This window comes from Lissotriton helveticus, chromosome 6 (genome assembly GCF_964261635.1).
Source record: "Lissotriton helveticus chromosome 6, aLisHel1.1, whole genome shotgun sequence".
Lineage (NCBI taxonomy): Eukaryota > Metazoa > Chordata > Amphibia > Caudata > Salamandridae > Lissotriton > Lissotriton helveticus.
Window position 1 is genome coordinate 247,353,415 of NC_136067.1, and position 15,040 is coordinate 247,368,454.

Below are 15,040 nucleotides of genomic sequence, written 5' to 3' on the forward strand. Positions count from 1 at the left end.
GGCCGACTCCATCATCGCACCCCAACTCCGGGACATCATCAACATCTCCTTCAACACCGCCACCTTCCCGGAGAGCTCGAAGCATGCCGAGCTCAGCGCCCTACTGAAGAAACCAACAGCGGACCCCACCGACCTCAAGAACTTCCGCCCCATCTCGCTCCTCCCTTTTCCTGCCAAAGTCATCGAGAAGACCGTCAACAGACAGCTTGCCACCTTCCCCGAGACGAACGGACCCCTCGACCCCTCGCTGTCCGGTTTCCGAGCCAACCACAGCACCGGGACCACCCTCATTGCAGCCACCGACGACATCAGAACCCTGCTCGACAACGGGGAAACAGCGGCCCTCATCCTCCTGGACCTCTCCGCAGCGTTCGACACTGTCTGCCACCGCACCCTAGTCCAACGCCTCAGCAACACAGGTGTCCAAGAGAAGGCACTGGAATGGATCATCTCGTTCCTCGCCGGAAGAACACAGAGAGTCCGCCTCCCCCCGTTTCGTTCCGAGGCCACCGAAGTCATCTGCGGCGTACCGCAAGGATCATCACTCAGCCCCACTCTCTTCAACGTCTACATGAGACCCCTTGCAGCCATCGCACGCCAACACAACCTCAACATCATCTCCTACGCCGACGACACCCAACTGATCCTCTCCCTCACCAGAGACCCCGCCACCGCCAGAACTAGCCTTCACGTAGGGATGAAAGACGTCGCCGAGTGGATGAAGAACAGCCGCCTGAAACTGAACTCAGAGAAGACGGAAGTCCTCATCCTGGGACCATCGCCCTCCGCCTGGGACGACTCCTGGTGGCCCCCCGCCCTGGGCATCACTCCCAAGCCAACAGACCATGCACGCAACCTGGGCTTCATCCTGGACTCCTCCCTCTCGATGACCAGACAAGTCAACGCCGTCTCCTCATCATGCTTCAACACCCTACGCATGCTCCGCAAGATCTTCCGATGGATCCCGACCGAAACCAGGAAGACGGTCACCCAGGCACTCGTCACAAGCCGACTGGATTACGGAAACACCCTCTACGCCGGAACCACAGCCAAGCTACAGAAAAGACTCCAACGCATCCAGAACGCCTCCACCCGACTCATCCTGGACATCCCCCGACGCAGCCACATCTCCGGCCACCTGAGGGACCTGCACTGGCTCCCCGTCAGCAAGAGAATCACGTTCAGACTCCTCACCCACGCACACAAGTCCCTCCACGACCTGGGCCCCAAGTACCTCAACGACCGCCTGACCTTCTACACGCCCACCCGCCAGCTACATTCGACAAGACTCGCCCTCGCCGCCGTACCACGCATCCGAAGAGCCACCGCCGGAGGAAGATCCTTCTCCTACCTGGTGGCCAAGACATGGAACTCCCTCCCCACCCACCTTCGGCTGACCCAGGACCATCTCGCCTTCAGGAGACAACTCAAGACCTGGCTGTTCGAGCAATAGCAGACCCCTTCCCCCAAGCGCCTTGAGACCCTTCCGGGTGAGTATCGCGCTATACAAATGCTTTGATTGATTGATTGATTGATGTTTAAAGCACCAAAACAATGGAACAATTTAGAAGCTAACTGGAGGAAGGGAGAATTGGAGTAATGAAAACAATCTGTAAAATATTTAAGCATAACCCTGCATCCTTTCCTTGCCCCACCCTTTACACTTGAGTAAAATATACCAGGACACCATGAGATCATCTAAATCCTAAAAAAATAAATCTAAACCAAATCATGTTCTTTTACAGTTTTATGCCAGCCAGGGGCGGCTTGTTGACTAAGGCAGAAGAGCGCCACCCCTCTGCGCTTTGAGCAGGAAAAATACAATGATAATAACACAGTTATTATCATTTTATCTTTCGCAGGTTTGATGGTTGGGTTAGGGTGGGGCGGGGCTGGAGAAACAGGGAGAAAAGTGTTTTTTGTACACTAAGGGCACATGATTCCTTGGCCGAATGTCTGGGACAAACAGTCATGCACACTTAGCATGTTCCCCACCCGGCTGTGTAATGTAAAGAACGTGCCCAGGCCCCAACTCCCCATCTAAGCGCGGATCTGAGGCGCACAGACCAATCATTGCAGCATTGTTATTGGATATGGGGAGCCTGGGTGCTTCCTGGTTCCCGGGCTCTGAAGAAGAGAGGAGAGACAGCCGGCCGAAGAGGTGTTAGAAATGGGGCCTCTAGTTGGCAATGGCTTGCACCTTTGTCCTAGTAGGGACCCTTCTTCATAGTCAGGGTAAGGGAGTTACACTCCTAACATAACCCCTGCTCACCCCCTTGGTAGCTTGGCATGAGCAGTCAGGCTTATTTTAGAGGCAGCGTGTAAAGAATTTGCAACATAACCAACAGTCATACCGTGAAAACACTACAGAAGGACACCATACCAGTTTAGAAAAATATCCAATATTTTTATATATCCAAAACAAGACCAAAACGACAGAAATCCAACATACAATACTTAAAAAATATGCACTTTGCAAGAATACTTTAACAACTGAGGGGCATATTACCAAGCAATAGCGATATTTATCGCTATTGCTTAGTTAGAGACAAAATTTTACTGCTGAGCTGCGGCGATTTTTATCGCAGATAAACCTTGGTATTACCAAGGTTTATCGCAAATGCGATAAAAAACGGCCGCAATGCATGAATATCGCTGAAAAGTCAGCGATATTCATGCATTACCGAGCTAATGCTCTTAGCCATGTTATCCACCTCCCATTGGATAACATGGCTAAGAACTGCTCAGGGCAGGTGTTAGCTTTTGGAGATATTCGCGCTTAGCGCGAATATCTCCAAAAGTTGGTAATAGGAGATAGCGATGTTAGCGACTGTTTCCAGTCGCTAACATCTTGGCACGCCCACTTTGCATGTCATTAGTGATAAATATCACTGACATGCAAAGTGGGGCCCAAGATGGTCGCTATCTCCTACTAACTGTCGCTAACTGGTGTTAGCAACAGCTAGGTAATAGGGAGATAATTTTAGCTCTGCTTTCTTGGCTTTTAAAGCCAAAAAAGCGGATATAAACCCCCTTGATAATATGCCCCACTGTTCCTTAAAGTCGGTAGCTCTGTCAGGTGCTACCGCTGTGCTGTAAAAAATAGAATCCAACAGTTCCATCTGACAGTGTCGGTCAGGGGTGTCGACAGACTGGTAAACAGTATCTTTTTGTTGTGGCCAACACGTTGTTGCGGGTCGGTCTTGGCAACTATCGATGTTGCGATGCAGAACGTTGCCCTCAAGTTGGGGTGCAGGCAGTGGCTCGGTGACAGTCGTCCAGCAGCGTTGTGAGAGCAGGGCTGCGGTGCGGAGTGATGGCGGTGCTTGTTGTGGTGCTGACAGATCACGGTGCAGGAGACAGAGCCGGTTGCGGGGAGTTGGTGTTGGTCAGTCTTGACTGCTTTGTGGGGTGGGGTGGTGCGTCATGAGACTTACGAGCGGTGCCCCCAATCCATGATACGGACACTGAAATATGATTTTAGGGGGAATTCCACCAGACCCCCCCAGCAATCACCCACAATTTGTTGCTCAAAATATCAACCTTACGGTCTTGAAACCAACTAGTGACAATAATACTGGTATCTCATCACAAGGAACATATAAGGACACTACCCTGCCCCCTTAAGACTCGATATAAGACCAGACCAAAGGACAAAAGGGGCCCAAATGAAAATGACACGAAGTTAGCACTTCCCCCGGCAGCTTGCCCTTATGTCGTAATATTAACAAATGTTCAGAGACTACATAATACCCAACAGAACAATTGATGTCTGAAGCAAGTTACTGGTTTAATCGAAGGTGTGCAGATCGAGAGGCAGAAGAGGCTCGAAAACCAAGTGTCCGGGCATATCTTCTTCTTAAATCGACACCCCTAACAGAACCATATCTTATGGGACTACTGAAGTCACACGAAAAATGTCTTCTAACAAGGTTCCGGCTGAATCTTTTTCACCTTCTGTTAGCAAGACCTAAGGGGGCTTCAAGAGGTCAAGTGCAAGCGGCCTGTGGCTGCAACAGTAAGTCTCCTCAGGATCTGCTGCGCTTCTTGTTTTTTTGTAGACTGTATGAAGTCCCCAGGAGGCATTATCTAGTCCCGATTTTAAAGAAAATGAGTTTTAAACAAGTCAGACCAGCACTTATGTATCTTCAATTGCGGAAGGACGATTGTATTATTTTTATTGTTGGGTTTTTAAAGGCATCGCTGAAATCTAGGCACTTTACGGTCATGTAGAGTCTACCAATTTTGACAAGATTTTATCTGATTTCTGTGTAATTATGGAGCATGGGTTTCCCCTTTTTAAATTATGTCAATATTGTATGATATTTATGTATTGTATTTGTGTAACTTTTATGGTTTTGCATATAAAAACTAAATAAAGTTTATTTACTTAACTTGATTACTGGTTTAATTAATTTGTTGGGGGTAGGGAGGTGATGATGCCATACATCTTAATGGCCAGAAGACTGGGTTGGGTGGGGGACTCGGAGAAATGTATTGAAGGCGATTGTGTGGGGGTTAATTTCAATTCTTCTCAATCGGTTCGGCACTTATTACAATGACTACCTACAGGCCCAACACCGCCTACACAAATATTTGCCTTACATTGGGATATTTTTATAAACCTAACACATTGAGGTTGCAAGGTCAACAATCCCCTGCATTGGAGCCGGTTTCCCTTGTTTAATCCTCCCCAACACTCTCTGGGTCCCTTTCCTGCTCCCCTTCCCACACATAATGGAGTGTCTCCAATTGAAATATACGATCAGTCCAAACCAATTACATTCATGTCATGAAATATTGCCGGTCTGAGTAGTAAAATTTTGGACCCAGATTTGATAAACATTGTAACCATGTATGACTTGATTTGTTTCCAGGAAACATGTGAGGTTGAGCAGACCAACTTGGATGGTTATCGTTCATTTCATATTGCTGCCCCTTCATCAAGATCAGGCAAAGCTAGGGGAGAGATCTTAACTTTATTACGAAATACTCTACGGGTGGAAGTTGTTTTATATTATAATGTTTCCCCCTTTTTATCACTGATTATTTTTAAAAGGTCCAGATGAAGACATTATTATTTTAGTTAATTTTTATAACAATAATTTTACAGGAGACATTCCTGCTCCCCTTCCCACACATAATGGAGTGTCTCCAATTGAAATATACGATCAGTCCAAACCAATTACATTCATGTCATGAAATATTGCCGGTCTGAGTAGTAAAATTTTGGACCCAGATTTGATAAACATTGTAACCATGTATGACTTGATTTGTTTCCAGGAAACATGTGAGGTTGAGCAGACCAACTTGGATGGTTATCGTTCATTTCATATTGCTGCCCCTTCATCAAGATCAGGCAAAGCTAGGGGAGAGATCTTAACTTTATTACGAAATACTCTACGGGTGGAAGTTGTTTTATATTATAATGTTTCCCCCTTTTTATCACTGAATATTTTTAAAAGGTCCAGATGAAGACATTATTATTTTAGTTAATTTTTATAACAATAATTTTACAGGAGACATGAAAAAGGTTGCAGATCAGTTGCAGATAGATATTAACAATAGCTACAGCACTTTAAAAGTCACCCATAAATATTATGGCTGGGTGATTTTAATGCACATTGCTGTCAGCTATCAAATTCAACAACTTGTGGTTTTAACGACGATGAAGTGGATCACCTATATAATTTAAACCATAACCAGTATGGGGAAGCGCTGAACAGACTTCTGTGATCAACAACTTAGAGAACTGTAATCCGATTGACATCTCCTCTGGTATGTTGCAAAAAACGATCAGCATACCCTCTCAGGGCACCACAAATGATTATATATTCATAGCAGACCCCCCCCAAAAAACGTATCTCTAGTTGTGAGATCAATTATTAAAATTTTAGCGATCATGCTGCGATCACTGGTAAATTGAATTGGGCAGGGACACATTCGGAACAGATAAGGCACATCAACCTATGATAACAAAAATTAATGGGATAACCCTAAAATGGGCTTTAGCTGACAAATCATCCCTTGTTCCAAAAATAATCACAAAGAGTCAGAGGGACGTTTTAACGTGCCTAGAATCTGCATCAAATCCAACTCAAGTAACTAGGGCATTTGAGTCTGTATTAACTGAGGTCAGGCACCATCTACACAGGAAAAAAACAATTACCAAAACATCAGGGCGTAGATGGTTTGCTCAATCATGTACCAAGCTCCTAACAGTTCTGCATCAGGCCCTGGGGCAATCTCTAGAGATACAACCCTAGTGAAGCAACTTCGCTTCCAATATAATGAGGCCAGGAAGAAAAGAATTAAAACCCTAAAGGAAGAAGCGAGGGAACAACTCCACTAAGCGCCGATCTAAAAAAACTTTTAGGATTTTGGAGTATTATTAAGGCCCCCTTCCTCTAACCACCATCATCACCTACACTGGATTGCCATGTGGATGAGGAATCATGGGTCGTATATTTCTCTTGCATATTTGATCCTAATGCGGAAGGGGTGACTTCGCAGAACTTACCCATGATCCCTTTCATTGAACCACCACTGATCTTTGAATATTATAAGATCAGGGAAGCCCTTACCCAGTGCTCCATCAACAAAGCACCAGACCGGATTGTACTCCTAAAGATTTCTTTATTGATCAGCCAGATATGTGGGGTCCTGTGCTGACAAATGTTTTTAATGCAGTCGCAAAAGGGGGCCCACCTGATTCATGGAAGAAATTAATTCTAATACCAATCTATAAGAAGGGAGACAAATCTGAACCAAAAATTATAGGCCAATATCATTGTTGGACAGCACGGCCAAACTCATGGGTAGGGTTCAATTGAATTGCTTATGGGAATGGGCAGCCAAAAACAAGGTTTTAATCCCGGTCCAATATGGTTTTAAAAAGCCAATGGGTACCCAAGATCAGTGCCTCAACCTAAGTCTATTAATCGCCAAGTATTCCCAAGAAAAATCTGGCAGGTTATACTTGGCGTTTATGGACTTGTCCGCAGCGTTTGACTGTGTGGCACATGAACACCTATGGAGGACAATGGAGAAAATGGGCATAAATGAGGCTATCATACTTTTTATCAGGCAGCTTCATACATCAGCCGTGGCCTGCGTCAGATACAGGAGAGAAGGGGAGTGCACTAGGGCATTTCCAATCAATAGAGCAGTCCAGCAGGGTTGCGTACTCGCCCCATTTCTTTTCTCTATCTACACTAATTGCACCCCAATTCTCCTGTATGCTGATGACGCAGTGCTAATTACCCGCACTGGCCTGGCCCTACAAAAGTTACTAAACATTTATGTAACTTACATGCAAAAATTAGGGCTTAAAAGTAACGAGGGAAAGTCTTTCATCCTAATCTCTGGCCGGAAGGACGGTAAGGTTCCGAGCTTTTATATTTCTGGAAAAAAAATAGCCTATTCCGATACCTTTTATTACCTAGGTGTAACATTTGATAGGCAATTCTCATGGTCCAATATAAACATATCGACATGGTAAAAAAGGTCTATGCAGCTAAATCAGTGTCAGTAGCAACCTAGGGGCAGGCATATGGGGTTATACCAACCTGTTTGCCCTCAAAGTGATGGAGGACATCTTTTTTAAAAAACTAGTGAGCCTCCCCGTAAGATGCTCCAACCTTATTATCGACACAGAATTGGAGGTCCCATATTTGATCGATACAATCTCTTTGGCACCAATTATCTTATGGTACTCTATCTGGAGAAGGGAGTCTATTCACATTATCCAAAAACGAACTGAAGATGGTTTATCCATGGAAAATGTCCATAGGATCCTATGGATTTCCTCTATCAAATCTACTCTCTCCTCCTTAGGATTAGAGCGCTTATTTGTTACCCCTAGGGACTGTTTGACCATCTCAAAATGGGAGATTAAATCCCGTTTTCTTAAACAAAAGGCAGATGCCAGACTACAAACAAATTGTGCAAAGGTATCAGTAAAATTATACCTTGAAGGTGTGAGGGCTCAGGAAGGGACAATGTAATATTTATTTACTGTGACAAACTCACGTCATAGATTCTTTTCAATAAGATTCCGATTTCATTTTATCCCTTGTATGTTGGCACACCCTGTAGGAATCTATTCTATAAATGAATTACCCTTTTGTCCCTGCGACGGTACCTATGCACAATCAAATTTACATATTTTTTTCTTCCGCAAATTTTACAGGGAACCTCGCTAAATATTTATTCTGCTCCTGATGCACAAATTTCACTTTAAACAATACCATGTAGCAATGTTCTTTTACAATCCCTGCCTAATCCTATGGTTTGCTACTCAGTTGCGTCCTTTTGAACTCACTCATGGAAGATCAAGCAGCTGTATAATACTAGCGAATTAATTTTAAACAGTTCTTAATAATTGTTTTTTAATTGTGATTGTAATAACTTAGTTTTATTATCTTGATACTGAAATGTACATAATTTTCAAATCTGCACTGATTGATTGAGGTCTTAAATTCTATTAATCTGTACTTTCATGATCTTATACTATAAGTATCGAATAAAGTAATTTGACTGACTGAGAATATATGCCCAAGTCCTGTCGTCTGGATCCTCGGGCCAAAAGCGGTGAAAAGTACTTTGCATATGCTGTCACATTGGTCACTTGTTTGGAACCTAAACCTCCTTTTTATAGGAACGTCACTGGGGCAAGGCAGAACTCCTTCAAAGCAATTTCTCACTCACATCATACACCCCTCCTGACGAGGTTTGCTACAACTGTCAAAGCTCAACGGAGGTTCTATCAAATGTCAGACCTCACAGACCAGTGATTCCAGAGTGCATGTCACCATTTTATTCTGTTAGTTCAAATGTGCTTACCTCAACACATTATCTAATCACATTTAGGCCTTGTTGGTTGTTTTTCATGAAATGCAGATGCTTCTGAATAATTTCTTTGATTCCTTAACATTTCCTGGTGTTTAATGGTGGGGCCAATGGTTTGTCGGTTCTATGGGGGATGAAGCGAGTGATAGGTCCCCAAAATTCCGTGAAGGCACCAAATGCTTGTGAATTCCAGCTAGAGACATACATTCGTAAAAAAACGGGCAATTTATTTCACTTAAGAAATTTCTTTCAGTGGTGTATTTCATGTGTTTTTTTCACGTTTTACAGTATTTTTCACTCACCACTTTTCACACTAAAGCAACCTTGCCCTTAAACACAGGTGTCTATATGAAAAGGCCTTATGCACAGTTTGCAGCTTCTGCAGGTGAAAGAGTTAAGTTGCTCAGTGATGGCTAGCACGGATTCAGGTGGCAGGGGGAGGGGGTAATTAAAAAACTTTACTCACCTCCTCCATGCATCTCTCCTCTTCAGAAAAAAGTAAAATGTAACATTGAGTTATGATCATTTTGTTTTTTCTTTATTTACACTACAAAATGTAGTGCGCAAGGCTCCTCCGCCTTCGAGGAGGAGCCGCTACTGAAGTTGACTGAAGACAGAATCCACCTTTCATGCTCACCCATTGTCATTTGTTGTAATAACCAGTAGACTAGGGAGACAAATATTAGCACTGCGTTGCAAATTACTCTTACAGTCTGGATGATTACCTCATAGTCCTGAAACATTGATTTGGAACAGAAGGCGATTGTGAACTAACAACCCTGTGCGGAAAAGAAACCAAGGATAACACTCAGAGCTCGAACAAGGCCTTCCAACAGGACCAAGTACCCCCCAAACCCGAACTAGATAGGCCTACCATAGACACTGCACATGGAACTGTAAGGCATTTACTTATAGAAGGGATGGAAGCTCTAATCAAGCAATAAACACAATATTCATCAGCATAAGCCACAGAAGTCACTAAATTACCCTGTGTTTAACCAAGTATGTAGACAGCACACACACAAAAATAAATTGAAAGGACAATACAAGAAAAATACCAAACCAATTAAAAAAACTAGAGTAAATTGTAATAAAAAAATGATAACCAAACTGCATACATCCAGTCAGTAGAAGCAAAAAGCACAACTCAAAGTTATATGGTCATGCTAGACAGGGAAAGTAGCAAGTTCAGGCCGACCGCAATGGAGCATGGGCCAGATACACGAGATACAGGGACCAAGTTAGTCACTGTGAAGAGTTACGTTCTTAGGTCTGGTGCAAAGAGTTCTGTTCATGTTAGAGGAAGCCATGAGGAGAAGGTTTCCGTCACGAAAAACAGGTAAGTGTCATAGACGGTTTTAGCTGTAGTATGAAGAGCTGGTCGTCACTAGAGGTTTGCATTGTTGGTCACAAGTGGCTGTCATTGGTGTAGCACGAATTGCAGGTCTCGTGTTGCAGGTCATCACAGATGGTCACTGGCTGCATGAAGGGCAGTTCTTACTTGAGGTTCACGTTGTTTGTCATCGTGGACAGCAGAGTTTTGCCACAAACAAGCCTATTTACAGTTGCAAGTGACCCAAACTTCAGCATTTTCATCTTTCTATTTAGAAGAAGATCTTACTGATGCCAAGCAAGGGTCTGGGACCTGGGGGGCTCCTCTTCGAGATCAGGACTCACTCCAGCAGACGCCAGGAGCAGGGCACAGGCAGTTTAGGGCAGGTCCTGTTGGTGCTGGTCAGCTGGGCAATTGCAGGGAGGACTCTGGAAGTGTATTGTGTTCCTGTAGATCACAGAGGAGGACAGTCAACAGAATCTTCAAACCACTCTAGGTAGCCTGGAATCTAGACAAGATGGTCAGATATTGTCTTCTTTCCTGCTTCAGGCAGCAAGACAATCCTTCAAGAAGCAGGACAGTTCTCCTAACATCAGTGCAGTCCTTCTGAATCTTCCATGGGTCCAGAAATGTTCAGAAGATTCTGAAGGTCTGATCTTTATAAACTGCACTACAGGCTAGCAGGCCTGAGACATTTTTTTAAAGGCTACTTTAGTGGGTGGCACAATGAATGATGCAGCCCTACTAGTGGCATTTAATTTACAGGCTCTGTGTACATATAGTACCATATACTGTGAACATACAATTCAATTAAATGTCACAATTTTGCCATGTTTAAGGGAGAGAACACAACCACAGTGTTTGGCAGGGACAAATTTCACAGAGTCCTAAAAGGCAACAAAGGAATGCAGAGAGAGGCAGAAGTTGAGGTGCAGGGGGTGGGGGGATCCCTACAGAAAGGGTCAGCTCTTACAAGAACCGATTTCTGATTGAGCCATCATCCAACTACAACAATCCGTAAAGACTTTCACGAAGCCTGAAGGATTGCATACCAAGCAGAAACACTACATTGGTTTTTAGCAGCAGAAATAAAATGTCTCTGCAATATCATCCACACTATCAATATGATCTTTCACCATCTTGATCCAAGAGGATATGTGACCTTTCAATAATACAAGAAAAGGTACAGTAAAATCCCCCTCTCTACTAGTTGCCCCATAATGGGTGCCAACATTTTAGTGAGGAATGTGGGAAACACTTTGAGGCAAAGAATAATACTTGGAACTGCTAGTGATGGAGCAAGGTTTCATACATGAAGAAACTTGCTTTGATTCAATCCTCTCGAAATAACATGTAACGAATTAACTAACATGTTTTGTAAATACTAATAATTGCACCACACGACATTTCTTTCATGTAGAGGAAGATTGCATATGTGTTATACTAATCAGTAACCCGAGTGTATTGAAATGGCTGCCAAAAACGCGGGAACTCTTCTGCGCATGCGTCTACTCCATCTACGTAGTATGATGTTTTTGCTTTTGGTAGGAATTGTTTGCAGCTGCGCAGTAGCATCTAAGATGGCTGCTTCAAACTTCACATGCTAATGCATATGCATCTGCTTAAACTAAACTTTGTGTGTTTTGCTTAACTTCTAATGCAATAGTTAAAATAAAGTAATGGGGTTAAAGCAGAAATAAGTGGTATACAGTGCATTCATTTATGTTTGTATTCTAATGTCTCTCTCTTTGACTTTATTGATAGCCAGTATTCAGGCCTGAAGAGTATCTGTATTCTCCATCTTGGATGTGCCGTGCATGCGCACTGAAACTTTACACACCTTAAAATCATTGCCATTGAAACCCAGCTAAGCCTCACTTTACCAGCGATGCGCCTGGGAACCTCACCCCATGACCCGGAGAAAGGAAATAAAGAAAATAATTTGTTATACATTGTATATGAAACTAAAGAAATAATGCTGGGTGGAATTAAAATATGGGAAAGTAAAATTATGGGCGGGAATCTAGCTTAATTAAAATAAAGGAAAATGACCTCATACTGGTGTGGTGTGATGACCTCTCCCCATCTTTCTGACCAATCAAATAAAGGGAATAGACGAATTTTGAACATTGCAGGGTGGTACATGCCCTGAAAAATGGTATAACTAAGGCAGGCTTAGTCAGTTAGATTGTCCGACTTGTCACAGACGTGTCACTGACCCAACATATGCTGAAGAAGAATCGTGAATGCCGCAGATTTCAGAGGGCTAGTCGAGCACTCTGAAAAAAGATTTGGGAGAAGACTCTGTCCTATAGAAAGGGAACAGGAGTAGCTGCAGAGAGGGGTGAGACGCTGGCGTTGCACTTAGCGGAGGTTACCTGTCCTGTCCTGCACCTGTCCTGACCTGTTGGCCCCTAATTAGTCGGGAGCCCTTTCTTTCCAGCCCTTGGCCAGGGGTTGGTCCTCGCACCATTCTGGGTAAATATAAATCTGTGTGGTATGTCCTTGTGGCGTTTCCCTTTCTCTCCCTTCCCAGGTACCAATGTCTAGAAATTTTACTAACTCTTTAATGGTTTATTTTTTGATCATTATTTTTCCACTTGAAAAGTCTTTAACTGCACTGTGCTGGTACTTGACTCACAAAATATTGCATAAATAAAGTATTTAAAACTTCCCCGAGTCTGTGGATATTTTATGATAAAAGTGAATTATTATCCTACCTATTATTCTGACTGCCAGATCTATTCACCTAAGTGATTAGAATAAAGTAAAGTGACAAGGACTTTGTAAGTGGTGGTGTTCAGGTATAAAAATTAAACTCACTGATAGGCAGAAGAAAATAGATTACCGGTTCAAGGTGTGTACGTTTATGGGCCCAGGTGAGTATGGTATTTAGGAAATATCCTGAACTGGTAATCTTGCGCCATCACTAGTGCAAACCAAGCATACAGTCAACTGTAGAACATTTTCAAGCTTGAACATCATCAGACCACAGTGATAAAATTGTTGAAGATTGATTGCACTGACGTAATTAGTATGATTGATTAATAGTATTGCCTTCGGTAATGTACCCATCTCTAAGCTTCTTGGGTTATGTAAAAGCCTATTGAACAACTTAAAGTTGCAAATGATTTATATACAAGGACAAAGGCCTATTAGACCCCAGTCCCTTTCTCTAGCTAGGACTATATGATTCCCCACACCTAGGCAGTTGAAACAGAATTCTACTAGGCTTACTTGCAGTTACCTGATTAAGAAACTACAAATGGTTCAAAATGGGGCTGCAAGATTAATCAGACATGTCCCATTTCGGCAGCATATCTCTCCGCACATCAAAGAACTACATTGGTTACCAGTAGCCAATAGAATCAAATTTAAGGCCCTAACCTTAGCTTTTCTGGCAGTCCATGGTTCATGCCCCAGATATCTGAAGTGGAGATTAGGTGCGTATAAGCAGACTCGGTCACTTAGGTCTAATTCTCAGAATTAGCTTTGCACCCCCGAGTAAAGAAAGCTCGGTTAGGTGGCAGATCTTTCATGCTCGGGCGACAATGGTATGGAATTCCCTGCCTAATGCCTTGCGCCAGATTGGCTGTGAATCGCAATTCAGGAAAGCAGCAAAAACATGGCTTTTTAACCTAACTTAATTCTCCGGGGATCCGGGCCTTTCAGGATTTCGTGGTCACCTGTTGCAATGGCGCCTGTACACCTCCTCGGAGGTAGCTGTTCGCACTCTACAAATTGCTGTATTATTATTATTTGATTTGCCTTCTCTACTCAAGTCTCTATGTTGTTGCTTTCCTGTGAGCCTAAAGACTCACTATAGAGTCAAGCCACTATTAGAACCTGGTTTGATGGAGAGACATAATTTCTGAATTTATATCTATAATTCAAACTACTAAACTATCCAGTCCCTGAAGCAGACTACATTCATATCAGATTCAACCTTCAGTTAGCTGTGGATTGCTGCATTTTCTGATGCTGCTGTACTGATGGGCACATATCTCACCTACCACTCCAACCCTAGCTGACAGGACACAAGCGCTCAATCTATTGCGGCATCTGGCATAAACATATAATACACCTCTATGCTGACCATGTGCATTAAACATTCCTCCTCAAGTAAAGTGCTATTGATAGAGTTTGGAACTCTTTTGAAAGAGATCGCGAATTGTCCAATACATCAATTTCACATTAAGCTGGCATAACTTTTCTTAAGGGCATCTCTACCTTCAACTCCACTGGACATGATAAAGAAACCTTGTTGATTGCCACCAACATATGTCCTGACATGCCTGTCATCATAGGAAAGAATGCAAGATAAGGGAGTGCAGTAGTGCCAACTTACACTTCATGTCAGTACCTGGATAGCCATGCTCTACACATTTAAATACCCTTCAATGAGGTGTACCAGACCAGTGAGAGAGGCTTGATGAACGGTTGCAGGATCTCTGACAAAGCAGATACACATGGAGCATCTTCTCTTACTCGATTTCTTTCATCCTCCCTCCTGTCTAGAATGAGGAGGATGTTGTAGAGTCTATGAACAGAACTTTTATTTGGGCCTTCTTTCGGTAAGTCAATAGTCGATTTACTGTATACATTGACTCATGTGGGGCATTCATAATTTTTTATTTCATTTGATTTACACAACTATTGCAAAGAGCTAGATTTATTATTCTTATGATGGTCTTGCCAATGTCTGCATAGGCGTTGAAACTTTGACTATTAAGTTAATGATTGTGGAACAACACAAGCATATTTTGTCACAACTGTGACTCTCTTGTTTTTAATGTGAAGAACTACTTTTTTAATTCAACGTGTGTTAAATTGCACTACATTCTGCTCTTTTTCCAC